Genomic DNA, 20,079 nt, shown 5'->3' on the forward strand with positions numbered 1-20,079 from the left:
GCTTGCATTTGCAAACATAGCAAGGTTGTGCTGGGAACTTCAAAGAAATACTAATCTTGGTTAGATATGTGCCAAGTAGGACCATGTGAATTTCCGTATGAGTGGCTGAGGTTTATTACAGTGCAGGAAATCATTGCATGTTTATTTTTCATCATTTTCAGAATGTGGGAACATAAACTCATGTTTCAAAAGAACTGCTTGTTATGTATTTTTTTTTTCTTTGTATTCCAGATGGCGATGTAATTAACCCATGGTAAGACTTTATGACATGTAAATAAGATTCAATATAATAAGTACATCTGAAAACAAATGGGATTTTGTGTCATTTATGCATCTGTGCATATATGTACATCAGTAATGTATACAGGGGAGGCTCATATCAGTACAGTAGTGCATTTGTCAATTTACCAATGCAGGTAAAATAACAAACCAGAGAAAGCTCAGAGGTTTGTGTGTGGTGTGCCTTTCTTGCATGCTGATGGGAAGGTGTCTGAATGGACATATACATTACTAGATGTCCATAAGCCAGTAATGCCTAACGGCGCATAGGTTACTGGATGTCCATAAGCCAGTAACACTAGCCATAAACTGTAGGTGGCGCTCTGAATAAAATCATTGGGTTTTACTGAAGTGCATAGGTCTGGAGCTCTCTACAGACAACTAAGAGGTATTCTAACAGAAAGGAAAGTTTTGTTTTATGATGGGGTTATAGTATAAAGAAGAAAACCATGCTCACCACTAAACCACAGAAATAAATACTGCAAACAAAATACCACAAAAATTACCACCAATATAAGCTAACAAGATATGGTCACTAAAATAATGTGATGCCAAACCCAATCTAAATACAAGACTAATTTACCACCAAATTACTGCCAATATTTTTACGGTAAGAAAATACCATCAAATCCCAAATTTACCCCAATAAGACAAAATATCTTACAAATAATGGTGTGTTGGCCGGGAAAGTGACTGTAGAGCACCTACTGAGCATGGCAAGTGTGTCTAACACTACCATACGTGCATTAAAGGGAACCCATTTTATGAGAGCAGTGAATTTCAGAATGTCTCAAATGGAGGCCACATTCCCAGAGTCAGTGCAATATCTGGAGGCAAAGTTATATGCACATGGAACATGGTCATCAAAGAACGCCACAGAGTGGGGGAAGTGCAGAAAGAACCATTGGACAACATTTTTGCAGAAGGTAGCATAATCCAGGTCTGTCTTTTGAGATTATTAAATGCTGCTAATAAACATGCAGAGAAAGATTGTCTGATACGGCTATGTGCCAAGACATGGTTCATTTTAAATAGTTCTCTGCGAATGCAAGAAAAGGATGCCAAGCTGATTAGCAGATTAAAAGTTTAACTGGATGGAGCTAGTGAACAAGAGGAAAAGTTAAGAGCAGAAATGGAGGTATGTCAAAAGGACATGCAGTCAAAATGTAGAGACCTCCACACTCAATTTCCCAAAGAAAGAAACAGTTTGAGGATAGTGAGCAAGAATTAGAACACTTGAAATGATTGGTAGATCATATTAGACAAGATAATTTTGGAAATGCAGATTTTACAAAAAGAACATTTTGAGAAAGAAAGTGATCTTCAAAATGCTGAACAAGAAATAGTTAAAATGTTTCAAGAAAGAGACAAGAGAGACAAAGAGTTCAATGAATGCCAAATGCAAATGAGCAATATACAAAATGTGATTAATAAGATGGGTGATGAAAACAATTACTTGCGTAAGGAGGCAGATCGACTCCTTAAAAAGTGCAAGGATTTGGAACAGCATATATGCATTTCCAGGTCCCAGGACAAACGGCAGGTCACCACATTCAATGGAATTGAGGTGAATTCTATTTCTACACAGAGATATAGTGCCCCAGTGGCTGTGTCGGTGTCTGAAGTTGGTTGTAGCGCCCTTGAGGTATTTGACACACCCATTGGGGGCTGCCACCAATCCCATACACCTGAAACAAAGGTTGAATCACAAAGTAGCACAATACCATGCATAGCAACAGGTAGCCCTATAAAAATAATGAAATCAATGAAGGCCCTAATCAAACCATTCAAAAAAGGAGGGGAGTGCTGTATAGAGGACCACTTAGAAGCGGTGTACGATATATTTAAAGCCCTCCACATACCTAAAGAACAATACAGACAATACTTTCACTTAACTCTGGACGCTCCCACAGCCAGTATCATTAGAGGATTAAATGAACAGCAGAACGTGGCATGGGCAGAGTTTGAAAAGGAGATTAGACGTCATTTTTCTCCATTCTAGTCATTACAGGAGGCAAAGAAAGTTGCATACACGATTACGGCTGGGCCAAATACGGCCCCTTGCCAGTTTTTGCAAGACTTAAAAAGAGCTTTTTCTCGCTTTGATGTATCTTTTGATCCCAATTCCCATGAATTTAAAACTGCCTATTTCTATGGGTTGCAGAAAGACATTATATCACAGTTAGTCCGTGAATTTGATCGTGACAATTCCCTTGAGTGGATTGTGCACCAAAGTACAAAGCTATACGAAGTGCTATACTGTCAGAGTAGAGAGAGTGATAAAATGAAATATACTAGACCAAACCAAAATCTAAAGAATCCTCTGCAACAGTAATGGAGATTGGGTCAGCTAAAATGTCAGAGTCCGCTCAAAGTCCAGGCAAAAATAATGTGACACCCGAACAGAGGGGTAATCAACAGAGGTTGCCGCTCTCTGCTCCAATGTTTCAGTCACATGATCCTAGTAATAGGGAGAGCTACATTAGCCCTACGTACTTAGTAGACAGGCCCGGGCAGGATATCGGTCTGATATATCGGGTATGAACAATAATCAGAGACAAAATCCAGACCAAAGAAATAATGGTCCCTACCAGACATTGGGGACACAGAGCAGATTTGATCCCAACACCATGATATATGGTAATCAGGATAGACCCCCGTATGTGGATCGATCTACTGAAAATGGGAATCAGCATAGGGGACAATACTCACAAAATGAGAGACAGGACATGAGGCAGAGTATGAATTATGCCCCACGTCAATACAATCAATCACCGCCACCGGAGGACTACAACCAAAGTATAGGTGCACCCCGCTCCCCGCCCCACATGAATCAAGAGTTCAGAAACAACCCCAATAGAAATCACTCTCCTGAGTGATATCAGAATTGATTCAATCAGCGGGAAAACAACCAATATCGACAAAGGCCGCAGAGAGAAGATTCGAGAGAGCTGGAAAGATTCCAGTGTCTCGAGGCCCAAGTGAAAATATTGGCTGAACAAATAGGAAAACTATGTGCGGTTCAAAAACAGTCATCAAAGGAGGGGGCAGAAGGCCATAGCATGACCGGGTGGTTTCCGATAATAAGTGACTAAATATTCATGACACCTGCAATGCTAAAAAGACAGATTGCCCTGATCTGGCTTTGCATAATGACTTTGAGATGCTTAATGATTTAAAAATGAAAATACCGGCAAATGAACATATGACAGAAATTGCAAATACATCTAAAGAAGAAGTTTGGTTTAACCTGGAGTTAAATCAAACGTTGGAGATTTGCACAAATGAAAAAGGAAAACACAAAATTCCAAAAGAACAAAGAGACAGATTTAAGAAAGACAACTCATGCATGGGTAATACAATTGATCAGGGAGTAAGTGGGGATGTTAGACCACTCTCCCTAGACAATCAAAACACTAACAAAATACAGACAGGAAGAATAAGTACTCAAAAGGAGGGTAGAGATCAGTCACTTGAAGAGTCCTTTGAGCCACAGATTTTTGAGGAAGTTAAAAAGATTGGTATTATGCCAAATACCCACAAATGGCCAGAATTAGAAAATTACAAATTATCAAGTAATGTTTCTCCGCATATTCAATTGGAGGATTTTAGTGTGAACTCTGATGATCCCCGGATGGAAAGGCGAACAGTGGCCACACTCCAAAGGACCTCTGAATATGGGGAAATGAGTAAGGTTTCTCAAACAGAAATGGACAGAAAGCAGGGAAACATGTCCTTTCATTCACCAATGTGCTTAGCCAAAAGTGAAAAAGGTCTGAGAAAAGTGAATCCTGAAATCAGTAAGAATTCACACATTTTGTGTGTGTTAGAGGAAGTTGAAGACAGATATTATGCTCCAATTACTGTGGAAGAGAAATGCAATACATTTGCAATGATTGACACAGGCACACAGGCCACAATTATGTCCAAAGAACTGGTAAAAAGTATCAATGAAGGGAGATCTCCACAGAATCAGATCACAGTGAGGCAGAATGAAGGCCCAGTACATCATTTTAATGGTGAGGAGGTGCCTATCATGGGTGTTACCGAGATTGACATAAAGATAGGAAAACACAGAATGAAACAGGAAGTGTTGATCACATCTATTTGTGAAATTCCATTCCTAATGGGAACAGATTGCCTGAAAAGATTGTCTCCTCTCATAGATGTGGTAAATGGGCTACTGTTGTCCTTAACGGAAAAAAACCATTAAGACCTAATAAAAGAAAGTCCCAAAACAGCAATGTAAGTGAATGCCTTACTGTTGCCAAAACGAATGATGCAGTGGAGGTGTACCTACAGAATAGGTGTGTGCCTAGTGTCACTGTCATTTTGATATGTCAGGATAAAATGCAAAGAGAAAAAGAAAAACAATCTGTGGCGATTTATTTGGATCCTAGGAAGAAATGGCAAACTGAAATAGATGAACACACATTGCGCTTCTATTTAGAAGAGAAGAAATGCAAACAGAACACTATTCCTAAAGCAGACACAGAAAAACACATCACCACCCTTGTAGAAATACACATGGAAGATGAACAGCCATGGATTCACATTGGTATAAATGACCATTCTAAAGTGATAAAAGCGACTTTGGCACTTGAACAGGAAAGGAGCTTTATTAATGAGAAATTCCTGCAGATAATTATGGAAAGGGAGGAGATCCCAAAATTTAGAATTAGAAACTAATATGTCTCTGGTTTGGAAAATCCAGATTTTGAAAATCGAATTGCAGGAAGGTGCATGCTAAAGATTAACATTGGACAAAAAACAATCTACCACAATGTGTGGAGTTGAACACAAAATGGTTTTTACATGGGTAATGATATCATGCACAGAATGTGTATGGTGTTAGATTTCCTTAACCAAAAAATATGGTCCCGGCTAAGTGGCAATCAACTGAGTGAGGAACTTCTTGAGTGGGGATCTTATAAGGTGTACTCTCGCGACCCTTATGTCAGTTCTATTAAGGTTAGCAATGGTTGTCTTATTTTATTCTTGTGTCGCAAGGGTGTAGGTCAACACGGAGACATAGAGTCCCTCAACTCCGTTTGTAAAGTAAGCAGTAGTTTGTTTGTGCCTACACCTCTTTGCGCCAAATTTCTGATCTGAATGAATCAAAGTACGTAGTCAAGTTTCTTCAAGCATATTTTCTTAATTTATTTGATATATATTCTGCCCATATGGATGACACGTGTTTCGGCGTTTCTTTGGCGCCTTTTTCAAATCCGGGCTGAATGCAAACGTAACATGTAATAAAACAAAACACAAAATATAACATATGAAATAGCATTTTAGCATATTTTGTAACACATTTAGTAGTTAGAATAGTGACTTAGGCTGTGTAGTATATCCTTTGAGCATTCTCAAATTACATGAACACCTAAAAGTGCAGCACCTCTTAGTTACCTCAAATGGTTAAAAATAAATCCATTACAGTGACTATGTTAGTTTTTAAAATTAAATATGTGCAATCCGAAAAAGAAGTAAGTATGGGATGGCATGGACCTAACAATTTTTGTCAGAAAAGCATGTAAATTTGTTTTCTTACCCTTATTGAATGTAATACGAATCTCCCTTTCTTTATTTCCGGGAATTCGTTTTTAGTTGAAGTATAGCACGGTAGTTCCAGGGTTAAATCCCACCTAAAACAAATTTGATTATTCTATTATGCTAACATTAGCCTTTTAACCTTCTATCGGATTGATTCTTTGTGCATGATTCCCTTGCATATATTTAGACACATTTTAAACTCTGGTAAGCATGACTAGTAACATCTTTCCCATTGAATTTATATAAAAAGTGTTATTCATATTTGCAATCCTCCAATTGCATTACATATCCTTGGTCTCATGCATTCTGTTACTCTAGCGGTTTTAAACACCAAAAAGGAAAAAAGGACTTACGTACTTAAACTCAGCCCAAAGTATGAAGAAACTTGACTACGTACTTTGATTCATTCGGATCAGAAATTTGGCGCAAAGAGGTGTAGGCACAAACAAACTACTGCTCCCGGCTAAGTGGGACTGCGCCCGAATTTGAAGACAAGAGAAAGGCTTCTCATTGTGCACAATTGGTCCCATATGCAATTGAATTACAGGTGAAAAAGGAAATTACTATTCCTGCATTCGCCAAGCAGGTTTCTATAAGACTAAATTGCAAGAATGGACAGCAAATGAAAGATTCTGATGCATGTGTGTGCTTAAATGAATCCACGAAACAGCAAGGCCTGGATTATGAATATACCCCATTGATAGATGTTGGTGAAGGGTCTGTCAAAATTATGGTGAATAATAAAGGATGTCAGGATATTTATTTAGAAAAGAATTCTTTATAAGGAATGGCCATACAAAAATCACATTATAGTGCAGATTTCAATAACATGGTGATTGGAAATATCCCTGAGCGATATGTAGATGCACAGGGTGTATCTGGATTCTCAACCCAAAGGGATCTTCACAATTCAATCTCTGTACTCGTGTGATTCCGATGAGACAGTGTGCTGTCACCAAGAGAATTGTATAGTATTTGATTTAGATGAAAATGAAACAGAAAATCAGCACATTGAAGTGGAAGCTGATATGCCAAAATATCTAAAAGTGGCAGCTTTGCAAAGAGATACAGCCACACAGTTAGAAGAGAGCACAGAGGTTCCTCCACTGGAGAATTCCCAGAATTTTCAAAAATGGTAGAGGAGCAGATTCTGGTAGCAGATGCAAGTGATAGCGAAGAAGATAAGAATGAATTGAGAAAAATATTTCTGGAGTTTAAAGACGTTTTTGCTGAAGATGCATATGATTGCAGCCTAACTAATTTACATGTTGCCACATTACCAGAGGGGTGTGGTAGAAATCCAGTATTTGTGCGCCAATATCGATTGCCACTGGCATGCTTAGAGTCATTGGCAGAGATAATTAAATACTTGGAGTCCAGGGGAATTACCAGGCCCATCCATAGTACCTCCAAGACTCCTATTTTGGGTGTGTTGAAGCCGAATGGTCAATGGCGTCTGTGTGCAGACCTGAGGGAATTAAATAAACGAGTGCCGGTGTCCAGATGGGCACTGCCATTCATTTTTCAAAGCCTTGCTCAAGTGCATAGGTCAAAAGTATTTACCACATTAAATCTAGGATATTGATGTGTGCCACTGCCAGAGGATATTCAGAATTTATTTTCATTTTCATTTGATAAAACGCAATACCCATGGGCTATAACACCATTCGGGTATGTCAATAGTGGGAGCGGATTTGGCATATTTTTGAGAAAGGCTATGCCTGATGCAGCGGAAAGAGAAACTATAGTTTATGTGGATGATGTCCTGATAAAAAATGAAAACTTGAAAAGCCATTTTGATGAAATTAAACATGTACTTGACAAATTGCAAAAGGCGGGTGCCAAAGTATCTTTGCAGAAAGCTCAATGGTGCAAGAAAAAGGTGAATTTCATAGGCCATGAGGTAACTGAACATGGGCTAAAGCCACAAAAGAAAAAGGTGTAGGCCATACAGAAATTGAAAGATCCTAGAAATGTGAAAGAACCTAAAAGGTTTATTATGGAATGATGGGATATAACAGGAAATTTATTGAAAATTATGCTGAAATTACTCAACCATTGACTAAACTATGGAAGCTGAATACACTGTGGAAATGGGAAAAGGATTAATCTGAGGCAGTTGCTAAATTGAAGGAATGTCTCATAAAAGGCACCATGCTTAGCGTATCCCATACAAAACAGAGATTTCTTTATAGAAATAGGTTTCACTGAACATCTTATGTCAGCAGTGTTATCTCAAAAACATGATTTGAACCACAAAACCATTGGCTATGCAAGTAAGGCATTTTCCCAGGTTGAGATCAAATTCAGTGAATGTGAAAAGGCCCGTTTGACCACTGTGTGGGCGTTGCAGCATTTCCGCCCCATTTTTCAAGGGGAAAAGGTAATCATTGAGACAAATCATCAACCATTGGCAGTTTTTACAGAGTAAAATAATTAGGTCAGACAATCTAGCACAGTCCAGAATTACTTCATGGACATTGGCATTGCAAGGCTTTCCTGTAGAAGTGAGGTATGGCTGGAATAAAAAGAGCCCAGTTGCTCAAGGATTAGCAGATTTACATGACTGTGCAGCTGAATGTGTACCAGACGTAGTAGAGGTGGAGTCTAGCTTGCAGGAGTTTGAACAATCACCACACAAAGCTTTTGATGAAAATACATGAAAGAATTTACCAACTATATATGTTGACGGATGTGCCTTTCATATTGAGGATGACAGCAATAAACAGTTGGTATCAGGGATAGGAAATGTATGGTTGAAATGTGAGGACATTCCTAGTATGGGGATGAGAATTGGGGTTAGGAGTAGCCAGGTAGCGGAATTAGCAGTTGATAATAAATTCAGTTAAATTGTCCTGGTGATTGATTCCGATTATAGCTTTGTAGAATATTTGCCTGGCTGGAAAGCAAGAGGTATGCTTACATATAATAAAAAGCCCCTCATGCATGGGAAAATGATACAAGCTATAGACAACTTAGTGTCAGAGAATGATTTAACAATATACTGGAGAAATATTTGTGGACATATAAAAACTCCAGGAGAAGATAAGGAGGGAAATGATAAAGCAGACCACTTAGCCAAGATTGGGGCTGTTATGGGAGAGGTGTTACCCATTGAACACTTAATTAGTGAAATACAAATAGATGCAGTTACATGCTCTAAGGCTCCAAAAGAGGTAGAACAACCAGTAGTGCAATGGAGTTATAACACACCAGATCAAGATCTGATTAAAGCGCAAAAAGATAATCCAATATTGGGGATCTATTATAATCATTTGATGGACCCCGAACAAAATCCTTTAACGGAAAATGATTGTACAGGGAAAGAAGAGTTGAGGGTGTTATTAAAGAATAAAAAACGAATTAGACTACGGGATGGACTTATGATTAGGGAATCCATAACAGGACAAATACAATGGTTGGTACCCCTCTCATTCAGAGGGCTAATGCTACACCATGCACATGATGCCATAACTGCGGGACACAGAGGTTCACAAAAGACTTTAGAAATACTGAAAGATTATGCTTACTGGCCACATATGTCCCAAGATGTGGAATTAATTTGCACTAGGGGTTGCCTGGTATGTGCCCAATTTAAACCCGCTTCACCAATGCATAGAGCTCCACTGATGAAAAGAGGCTTAACCCTTCCATGGTCAGATTTGCAAATTCACTATATAGGGCCTGTAAAAAGATCGAGTAGGGAGAACTGTTATCTTTTGACCGTGATTTGTTTGATGTCAAAATGGGTAGAGTGCATCCCTGCACCAGATTGTAGTGCGCAAACAGCAGCTACATTACTGGTAAATCATATATTTTCAAGATTTGGAATAGAATAGAGTCAGACAGAGGAATTCATTTCACAAGCACCTTGTTGACACACATGTGGCAGATATTGGGGGTGAAAAGGAAACTGCACATTGCGTACCGGCCTGCCTCTTCTGGAAATGTTGAACGTTGCAATAGGTCTGTTGTGGAGATATTAAAGAAGTTTGTAGCGGAGGCAGGTTCCAGTTGGGATTTACGATTACCTGTGGTATTGATAGCAATCAAATCAACTCCTGCCAAAGTGACAGGTATCAGTCCTCATGAGGTGTTAACAGGAAGTAACATGGTACTGCCACAACATTTATTATACAGGACACATGAGAAAACACTTGTGAGTGCATCTACAGTTCATGAATATGTGGAAGAACTGAGGAAGTATTTACAACATGCATTTGCATTTGTGCAGCGAAATTTGGAGAGAGCTGCTGACAGTGCAAAGTTATATTATGATAGAAAGTCATCTGTGAAAGAGTATAATGTCAGGGATCAGGTACATACATTTCATTTTGGAAAAGTTAAACAAACATTCTAAATTCCTGGCAGCCTGCAAGGGCCATTTCGAATAGTGGATAAGGTGTCCCCAGTAGTTTAACAAATATTGGAGACAGAGGGTGAAATGGTGACAGAACAATTTGTTCATGTGAACCAAATCAAGCCCTGTCATCCCAAACATTAAATCAGGAAGCTTGAGCAAGCAGAGACAGCTTAAGTGCCCGAAGACATAGATAAGAATAGATGTAGTCTTTATTGTGGAGATAAATGTAGATGAAAATACCATAGGTGATAAACATTGATAAAAGGTGCTGAATCAGGTGGAGTTACTATGGTACAATGCTGAAGTATATTGAAGGGGCCCCTGAGGGACCCTCGCGTATGGAAACAAGGCACAATCACCACACACGAACTGATACGCCAGACACAAGGTTGGCCAACTGGGTCCCACGCCCCGCGACGTGTGTTTCAAGACACCGGGGGACACAAGAGAGTGAGAATTATACAACAGGTACATATATACAAAGCAAGCATCTTACAATCAGTGGTGACACATTCAATACCGCCCATAATGTATTTCCTTTGAACTGGGTTCGATGATTGACAATTGTGACGAATATGACACCTTCAGACATTTATTTAGCAACAGTTTGCAATTTCATGATACTGCAGACACAATTCTTTGTTATAAGAACACACTGCTTCTGTTCTCTACAAGCAAGCTGCGTGCAGGGGAGAGACACATTCCAGGCCTCGCTATCTCCTAGTTTCTATTCGTGTACCGGGGGTCAACTTGCTCTCCAGGGCTCTACAGGGCTCAGGAAAGGGGGGCCGCAAAGAAGAGCATAATTCAAGCCATTTAATGTTCGCTTCTAACATTTCTACTGTATTAACGAGACTAGCTGGCACCTGTGTACTGATTAAAATGCCTCGCTGCTTACTTCCAAGGACTTGTGAGGGAGGAGACCGGGCATTTCTGTCCGGGTTGCTGCATTATGTTTCAACAAGTCTCTCGCGGCCTTGCGTTATGCATGAACAATAATGTACTAGTGGAGCAGAATAAGTTTTCAGCAAAGCAGTTTTAACAGAAAGCAAAAGGCAAATGTTAGAAAACAAAATGGCGATTTCAGTCACTTCAAAATGGCTGCACTCTAGTCAAGCTTATGGCTATATATTTCTAATACTAAACACATGAGGCGGTTGGTCTTCGGCCAACAAAGTACATTGCCTCATGATTGAGGGGTGTCTACTTTTTCTGGACTGACAAACCCACCTTTTGGCCGTATGCCAAACGCCTCATCCGTACATTGCATCCTCTTCCGACCAAGTATCTGATTCTGAATCTTGCATACTGCTGGTCTCCTCCTCATTGTCATCAATATTGATTGACATAAATTCTTTTACTGTCTTCAATTCATCATTACCGTGAGTACTTGATTTAGTAGTGCTCTTTTTTTTTACCATCTGTACACACTCCTCGCTTATTTCAGTACATGTTATGGGTAAGCAGTGTATGCAACAATGTCATGAATATTCCTAGCACTGCTACTAGGATCGGAAATAATTTCCGTCCCCATGAGCGTAATACCTCCCAGAACCAGGAGCTTCTGTTTAATTCCCAACTCCCTTCAGGGGGGTGAAGGTCAGAGCTTAAAACGTGCAACTTTCTTATCGCTTTGAAAATCGTAGGGGAGGAGTCACTTACAAATACGCAACACGCTGATCCCACGATTTTGCAAACTCCCCCACGATCAACCAGGATTGCATCAAGAGCCATTCTATTTTGGAGTGTCATCAATCTAATTCCTTTTTCCTATAATGTCATATTGTATAATATATCTGTTGTTCCATTTATTGTTTTCTCTAGTATTCTGGACAGTTGTCTTATATTATAGGAGTTTATTGCTTGGCCCCAAAATGGTATGAATGATTTTGCTATGTCCTGTGCGATCGAACCTCCTTCCTCATTTCGCCGTGGTCTTGACCTAGCCAATTTTGCTATGCCTGCTGTTCTTGAAAGGAATACCCCTGGGAACAAAAATCCCAAGTAACAAGCACCTCCCCAGTTTCTAGGTAACCAGGGATACGCTTTTTCTCCACATATAAAATAAACAGGATCACCTACAGAAACTGGCTATACCTCCTTATCAAGGAATGCTATATTCATACATCTAGTGAATGCCCCCACCGAATAGGAACGCTTTTTTCTCAGGCAAAAGGGGACAGAGCGTGGACTGTAATTTATTGTATAGGAGGGGGGCACTGTATCTTTATTTCCTTCTGGTTGCATATGAAACGTGATTACAGATGATTTATAAGGCACAAATAATGTGTCTTGTGGCATCACTACTGGTGTGATCAGTTGTGCTTTGTGAAATATAAAACAACCTACAGGTTTCATAATAAGTTCTTCGAAATCATTCATATTTGTTCTATCTAATTGACCAGTTTCACTTTCATTCCATTTCCCATAATATAGTGCACTCAAGGATGCGTAACATGCAGAACTCAATGGCAACAGCTGCACATACCAACCAATTCCCTTACCACCATGCTGCAGCAAGTGGGCACATACCCAACAATTATTATTTCTCAATATTGAGTGAGTCATGTTCATTATTAGCAGTAATGTGTTATTCCCATAACCTTCCCTGTGTCTTTCTTCCATTGGGGACAGAGTGTAAGTAATTACATGAACCGGCTTTCAGTAGTGGAAATGTTTCCAACATGCAAGAGTACCTCTAAGGGGTGTATTTCTTCCAAGTACCATAATACCAATACGGTAATTATTGGAGCTAATATACTCATTATGCACATGACTATCATTAAGATCAGCATACAATTATTTCGGCAATTCTTTTTGTCTAACCTTCCAGTCTCTATATTTAACTCATTATCAGCAGTGGTGCAGGAGGGGGCAAAAGCTGGTTCCGGCATTTTTCTCTTGCTTTTCATCCTCACCAATGTTCGTTGTGAATGTCTCTTCTCGCTGCACTCATTCGCATGTCAATAAGTTCTGTAAATGTCAACAGTTTGTTCTGCTAGTTCTTAGCAGCCTAGATTGCTATACGTTGGGCAAGATCTCTGTGCATCTGCACATTGCTCAAAGAACTCCAGAGCAGTTATCAATTGCCTTCGTACCATGTGAGCCCCTCTTGTCCGTAAGGGGTGATCTGCACATGGATGTTTTAGCACCGAGGAGCCTCGCTCTTGGGCTGTCCGATTTGCACAACCCTCACGCCGCTCTGCTCTAGGCTTCCAGTTCCTACTTCATCCGTAATAGGAGACAGAGGCAACAAAGATCAAAAGAAATGAAGATTTGATCACTCCTTCTTCCGATTCCCCAAATTATACCGCCTTGCTCCTGGTATCGTGTGATCAATGAATAGTGCAGGTGCACTTCCAGACTCAAGCTCGGAGTCAGCCTGTGGCGCAATGACAGATGATGGTGGGTGCCAAAGTGATGATGCAGATTTCGTTTCAGGCTGCGGCGCAAATAATTTTGTATCAGCCAGCAATGATGCAGGTTCTTCTGGACAACGTTGGGGCACTCTTTGCCCTTCCTCCTTTATAGAAATCTTTTCAGGCTTCGTTCCAGGCTTTATTTCAGGATCAGACATATTTTGTGGCAAAGAACTGGCAACAGTTTCTTTCGTTTCTAGGACTGCTGTCTCTTTCTGGTCGTCTCGATCAGGCAGTTTCTCGGACGGTGATGGGACCTTTTTAGCATGCGTTGCGTGTATCCACACTTTCCTTCCGTCCACACGGATGGCGGTCTGTGTTGTTAAAAGTATCTGGTAGGGTCCATACCATCTGGGTGCAAGTGATGTTTTTCTCTCAAAATTCTTGATCAGAACCCATTCTCCGGTTTCCAGTGCATGCCCGGACCAGTGTATCTGATTGGTAATGCCTCCTGCACCTGCTGATGAATCAAATGCATCTTTTGAATTAACAGATTACAATAAATGCTGAGTACAGGATATTCAAGCTCCCTTAGCCGCTTTGGCTGTGGTGCACACCAAACATTTGCCGGCCTCCCCATCACTATCTCGTATGGGGAGAGCCCAGTTCTTGCCTGCACAGATGTGCGCATGCACAGTAACGCTAGCGGTAATGTGTCTACCCAGCTCAACTTGTTTCCTGCACACATTTGGCTTATTTTGGCCTTTAAAATGCCGTTGTGGCGTTCAATAAGACCGGCACTCATGGGGTGTCTAGAACAATGGAATCTCTTGTCAATCTGGAGACCTGCGCAAATCTGTAATATCAATGCGCCCACAAAATGCGGACCATTATCTGATCATATGACACGGGGCAGACCAAAACGGGAAAAATACTCTTTTAACATTACTTTTGCAGTGCTCATCGCGGTGCAGTCTTTCAATGGATATGCTTCCACCCACTTACTGAATGCACATATAACCACTAAAACGTACTTCAAGTTTTGGCATCTCTCCATCTCTATGAAATCAAAATGGATTACTTCAAATGACATAGAGGGAGGGCCGAAACTGCCTGATGGAGTCACCGTTCCTGGCACGTGATTGTCATGATGCCTACCTCCAAGGAGCCAGGTCCGACCCAGCAACCCCAGAGGCAGGCATCATTTCCCCCAGGGGAGTGCTAGCGGGCCCAAGCTTGGGCCCTTTGGACTCAGTCCTGGCGCCTTAGGCGCCAGGCTCATAAAGCTAGACATGTGTTCAAGTGTTTTAATGTGCACTTACCTGATGCAGACCATGCTGCCACATCCAGGCCCTCTTGAGGCCTGAATAGGAACTACTTTACCTGTGGGACTACTTTCCACCCGGGTGTGGTTGGGGAAGGATACATACCTGATCGGAGGAAGGATACACACTTGGAACTTCTTCCAAAGCTATTTAAACCACACCCGATCAGCAACTCACGCTTCGCGTTGTTCTGCTCCTCGCAGCTGGACGCTCACCGTGTCAGCTCCTGCATCTGGACTTCAGCCACGCCTGTCAGCATCCTGGGTCACCTGCAAAGGGAGACAAGAGACCTACCAGCTAATTTGCACCACGGAGACATCACCGACGATCCTGAAAGGGAAGACATCATTTTTAAAAGCATTTTGTTACGATCGCTGCAGCGCTGCATTTCACTCACCTTTCCTGGGTTCCTCCATCTTCAGCAGCGATCATCCGGATACACAGCCACTTCCCAGAGCCTAGAGAAAAAGACAAGAATAAGAGGTGAGAGAAGGAAGGGAATAGGAAAAGCTCAGTTTCCTTCTAAGACTTACCTGTTGGGTCATTCCCATTTCATTTCGGGTCTTGCTGCTTCCAAGCAGGACCCCGGCCCCTATGGGGAAAAAAGACAAAGACATTAGATGAGCGAATGCAAAAACATTACCTGAGCGCTCATCTAGGACTTACCAGATATTTACTGGAACTGCACGTTTCACTTCGGGTCGGCGCCATATCTCCGGCATTCCGAACCCCGGCCCCTATGGGGAAAAGACATCAACATCAGCGCTTTGTTGCAAGAAGTCTCCAAAGGAATCTTCATTCATCACCTGAAAAAAGACAATGAACATTATTATTTAAAGCTTGAACTTTTGAACTTGCAACAGAACTTTTACAGCGCCTTACCAGTATAATCAAGCTTACCTGAACCCCCATCCAACCTCAATCCAGTGAAGTAACTGGGTTCAACGCGCCCCTGAGTCAGAAGCAGGATGGAGAGCTCGTCCTTTCAGACCCTAAAGTGAGACTTCACGGGGAATCGTGGAAGGGTATCGTGGAGGGTTGGAAGAGAGTCAGTAGGTAATACTCCCTTTTCACGCACAGGGGAATATTCCTGCAAGCCGGAGAATCCAGAGTAGAGGGCCCTTCCTGTCCATCTTCAGAGTCCTGCGCTTCACCATTGAAGAAGCATCAGCACTCGAAGCCAGACCTGCGCCTCCGTGGGAATCAGGTGAGCGTTACAGAACGCAAAGCCTACCCACAATTTCCCACCCGGGCGCTATGGAGACTTCCGAGACTGACCAGCTGGCCCAGGCAGGGCACACTCCTTTACCTAATTCCGGAGACATTTCCACATCAATGGGTTTGAGTAACCCGGTACAAATTAATCTACCTGGACACATGCCTTTGGCCCCGCCTGAACGTTTTGCGGGGGATCCCAAGAAATATGCCGTCTTTATGAACCAATGTCGTTTACACTTTCTATGCAGACACGGAGCCTTCCCTAACGACCAGACCAAGGTAGCCTTTATACTATCTTACCTCAGTGGCAGTGCTGCCGATTGGTCTATTCCATTGGTAAATCAGGATGATCCCATTCTCCAGAATTTTCAGGGCTTCCAGGCCAGCATGGAAAGATTGTTCGCTCGACACTCTCACGGACAGGCCCTTGATAACGAACTGATATCCTTACGACAAGGTAATCAGGATCTTCTGTCCTACATAGCCACCTTTAACAGACTGGTTGTGGAAACTGGATGGCCAGAAAGCAAAAGGATCACATTGTTTCATCGAGGCCTGCGCGGAGAGCTTAAGGATGTTCTAGCTCAGATAGTAAACCCACCCCAGGTCTGCACAGACTACATTGACTTGGTGGTTCAACTTGATCACAGACTTCAAAATAGAAAAGCAGATCGGTTCAAGTATGAAAACCGAGCACCGATCAAAACCCACGGTACCTCCAAGAGTACCGACGTATCTGAACCTATGCAAATCGGTGGTGTTAAAGAACCTTTAACGCAGAAAGAACGAGAGAGAAGGCGGCAAATGCAACTTTGTCTGTATTGCTGGACTTCCGGTCACTTTCTTCGAAATTGTCCAGTTAAACCACTTAAGAAGGTGGTTGGAGCTACTGATAATGAATTAGAGACACCTGATTCGGGAAACGACCTAGCCCGGCAAGCGTAGGGGTCCGCTTCCCGAGCTTGAAAACTAACTCTTTGACCTCGCATTTCGTCATGCCAATGGTGCTCGTGGACCCAAAACAGCCTCAGCAGTTGCATGCTATAAAAGCATACATCAACAGTGGAGCTATTGGAAATTACATAGACCGTGAATTGGCTTCCAGGATTAAGCTTCCTCTCCGCCCGAAAGTAACCCAAGATGTCATTACTACAGTAGATGGAACCGAAATAGCCTCAGGGCCTGTAACGCATTCCACTGTTGAAGTGACACTGGTGGGTTAGGATGGACATCGGGAAGCAATCGTGTTTGATGTGATCAAGGCCCCACAATTTCAAGTAATTCTTGGAATTCCTTGGTTAGAAACACATAATCCCAGAATTGACTGGCGAACAAAGAAGATAAGTTTTCCTGATTGTGAACCAACTTGTTATCCAAGAAATCCAGCTATGGGTCTAGCCACAGCAACTTCCACCCCTGTACAGCTACCGTCAGAATACCAAGAATTACAAGAGGTTTTTCAGAAAGAACAGGCTAACACGTTACCTCCCCATCGGTCTTATGATTGCCAGATCGATCTGGTACCCAATGCTCAACTACCTTGTAGTAGGATTTATGCTCTTACGGAACCTGAGAACCTGCATTTGTGTCAGTATTTAGATCAGTACCTAGCCAATGGTTTTATTCGCCCGTCCAAGTCTCCTGTCTCTTCAACTCTGTTCTTCGTGCCAAAAAAAGAAGGCGACCTTAGAACGTGTATAGACTATTGCGCCCTAAATCAAATAACGATTAAGAATCGTTATCCTCTGCCCTTGATCCCTGAGCTTATCGACCAGGTGAAAGACGCTTGTGTGTACACCAAGTTAGATCTCCGAAGAGCTTATCACCTGGTGCGCATAAAAGAAGGCGATGAATGGAAGACTGCATTCCGCACCAAATTTGGGCTCTTCAAATATCAGGTGATGCCCTTCGGTTTGTGCAATGCACCTGCCGCCTTTCAGTACTTTATGAATGATGTTTTTCGGGAACTTATCGATGTCTGAATCATTGTTTACATTGACGACATCCTGGTGTACTCTTCTTCAGAATCTGATCACAGAAAACATGTTAGGGCAGTTCTTGAGAAACTGCGCCAGCACAGACTATTTGCAAAACTCGAAAAATGCGTTTTTCATACCACAGAAGTTGAGTTTCTCGGATTCATCCCGACACCTCATGGAGTCCGAATGGACTCGCGAAAGGTGGATGCCATCCTCAAATGGCCATCTCCAAGCTCGGTGAAGGGAGTTCAGAGCATGCTCGGCTTTGTCAATTTCTATCGAAGATTCATCCCGGAATTTTCCCGAACAGTCCAACCCATCACCGCTCTCCTAAAGAAAAACAAACGCTTCGAAAGGACTCTTGAGGCCGAACAAAGCTTCCAGGACCTAAAAACCAAATTCACCTCTGCACCTGTATTGAAGCACCCGCACCCAGATCTCCCATACATAGTGGAAACCGATGCTTCCAGTTCGGCCATGGGAGCTGTCCTGTCGCAAAGAGACCCAAAAACTAACCAACTACACCCAGTGGCCTTTTGGTCCAGAAAATGTTCTCCTCCTGAAATCAACTACGCAATTACTGATAAAGAGTTACTGGCCATCAAATCTGCTTTCAAGGCTTGGCGTCATTACCTTCTCGGGGCAAGACACACCATCACCGTAATTACGGACCACAGAAACTTACAGTATTTAAAGACGGCCAAAGCTCAATCTTCACGACAACTCCGATGGGCTCTATTCTTTGCAGAATTTGATTTTGTAATTACCTATCGCTGTGGCTGCAAGAATGGAAAAGCAGACGCCTTATCTCGGATTGGCATGGAAGAACCTAATTCGAGCTTAGAACCTGTGCCCATCATACCTGAGCAAAGAATCTTAGGCTTAACTTCATTACAATCTATTGAGGATATCCAAACGCAAGTAAAACAACTTCTAGACTCTTCAACCTTACTGGAATGGAGTCAAAAGGGTCCTCATTACACCGTTAAGGATGACTTACCCTACTTCCAGGAGCGGTTGTTTCTGCCAAGTAAAGAATTGCAAGAACTTGTTATTGCCCATCATCATGAATCTTTAATGGAAGGACACCCTGGTATCGCTAAAACGGAGGAAAAAATCAAACGCCACTTCTGGTGGCCTTCTTGGAGAAAAGACAAAGTCTTTTGTACTGTCTTGTGGAATTTGCACCCAAAACAAGGATCAAAAGAAAAGGCCAGCCGGCCTACTTCAACCCTTGGATATTCCACCGGCACCATGGCACACCCTGTCAATGGACTTTATAACAGATCTGCCTCCTTGTGCTGGTTACAACACAATCCTTGTAATTGTGGACATATTCTCCAAAATGGCCCACTTTATCCCTTTAAAGGGTTTGCCTTCAGCTTCCACCTTGGCCAAGGAATTCCTGGAGAATATAGTTCGCATACATGGTTTCCCTTCCATTTTAGTCTCGGATCGTGGAAGTCAATTTATCTCACATTTTTGGAAGAAGTGTTGCCAACTAGCACAAATAGATGTCCGTTTATCCACCAGCCACCACCCCCAGACCGACGGACAAACCGAGAGAACCAATCAGACTCTCGAGCAATATCTTCGGAGCATGTTACACCAATCCGAGTTAAATTGGAAAGACATCCTTTGGATCGCAGAATATGCATACAACAATTCAGTGCATTCTGTAACCGGACAAACCCCCTTTTATACTTTGTATGGTCACCATCCTCGGACCTCTGATCTAGATCCACCTCTGACCCTGGAAATGCCCGCAGTAAATCATCTGCATTCCACAATAACCCGAGCCTTCAAAGAAGCTGCAACTCATTTACAGCAAGCCAAGAAAAAGTATAAAGAAAACGCTGATTTGCACCGAAGTAAAACTCCTCCTTACCAAGTAGGAGACCAGGTATGGCTAGCAACTAAACATTTACCCCTCAAGGGCCCGCGAACCTTCAATCCCAGATTCATAGGACCTATCCCATCAAAGTTATAATCAACCCAGTGGC

Source organism: Ambystoma mexicanum, chromosome 12, assembly GCF_040938575.1.
Source record: "Ambystoma mexicanum isolate Mex_15411 chromosome 12, UKY_AmexF1_1, whole genome shotgun sequence".
Taxonomy (NCBI): domain Eukaryota; kingdom Metazoa; phylum Chordata; class Amphibia; order Caudata; family Ambystomatidae; genus Ambystoma; species Ambystoma mexicanum.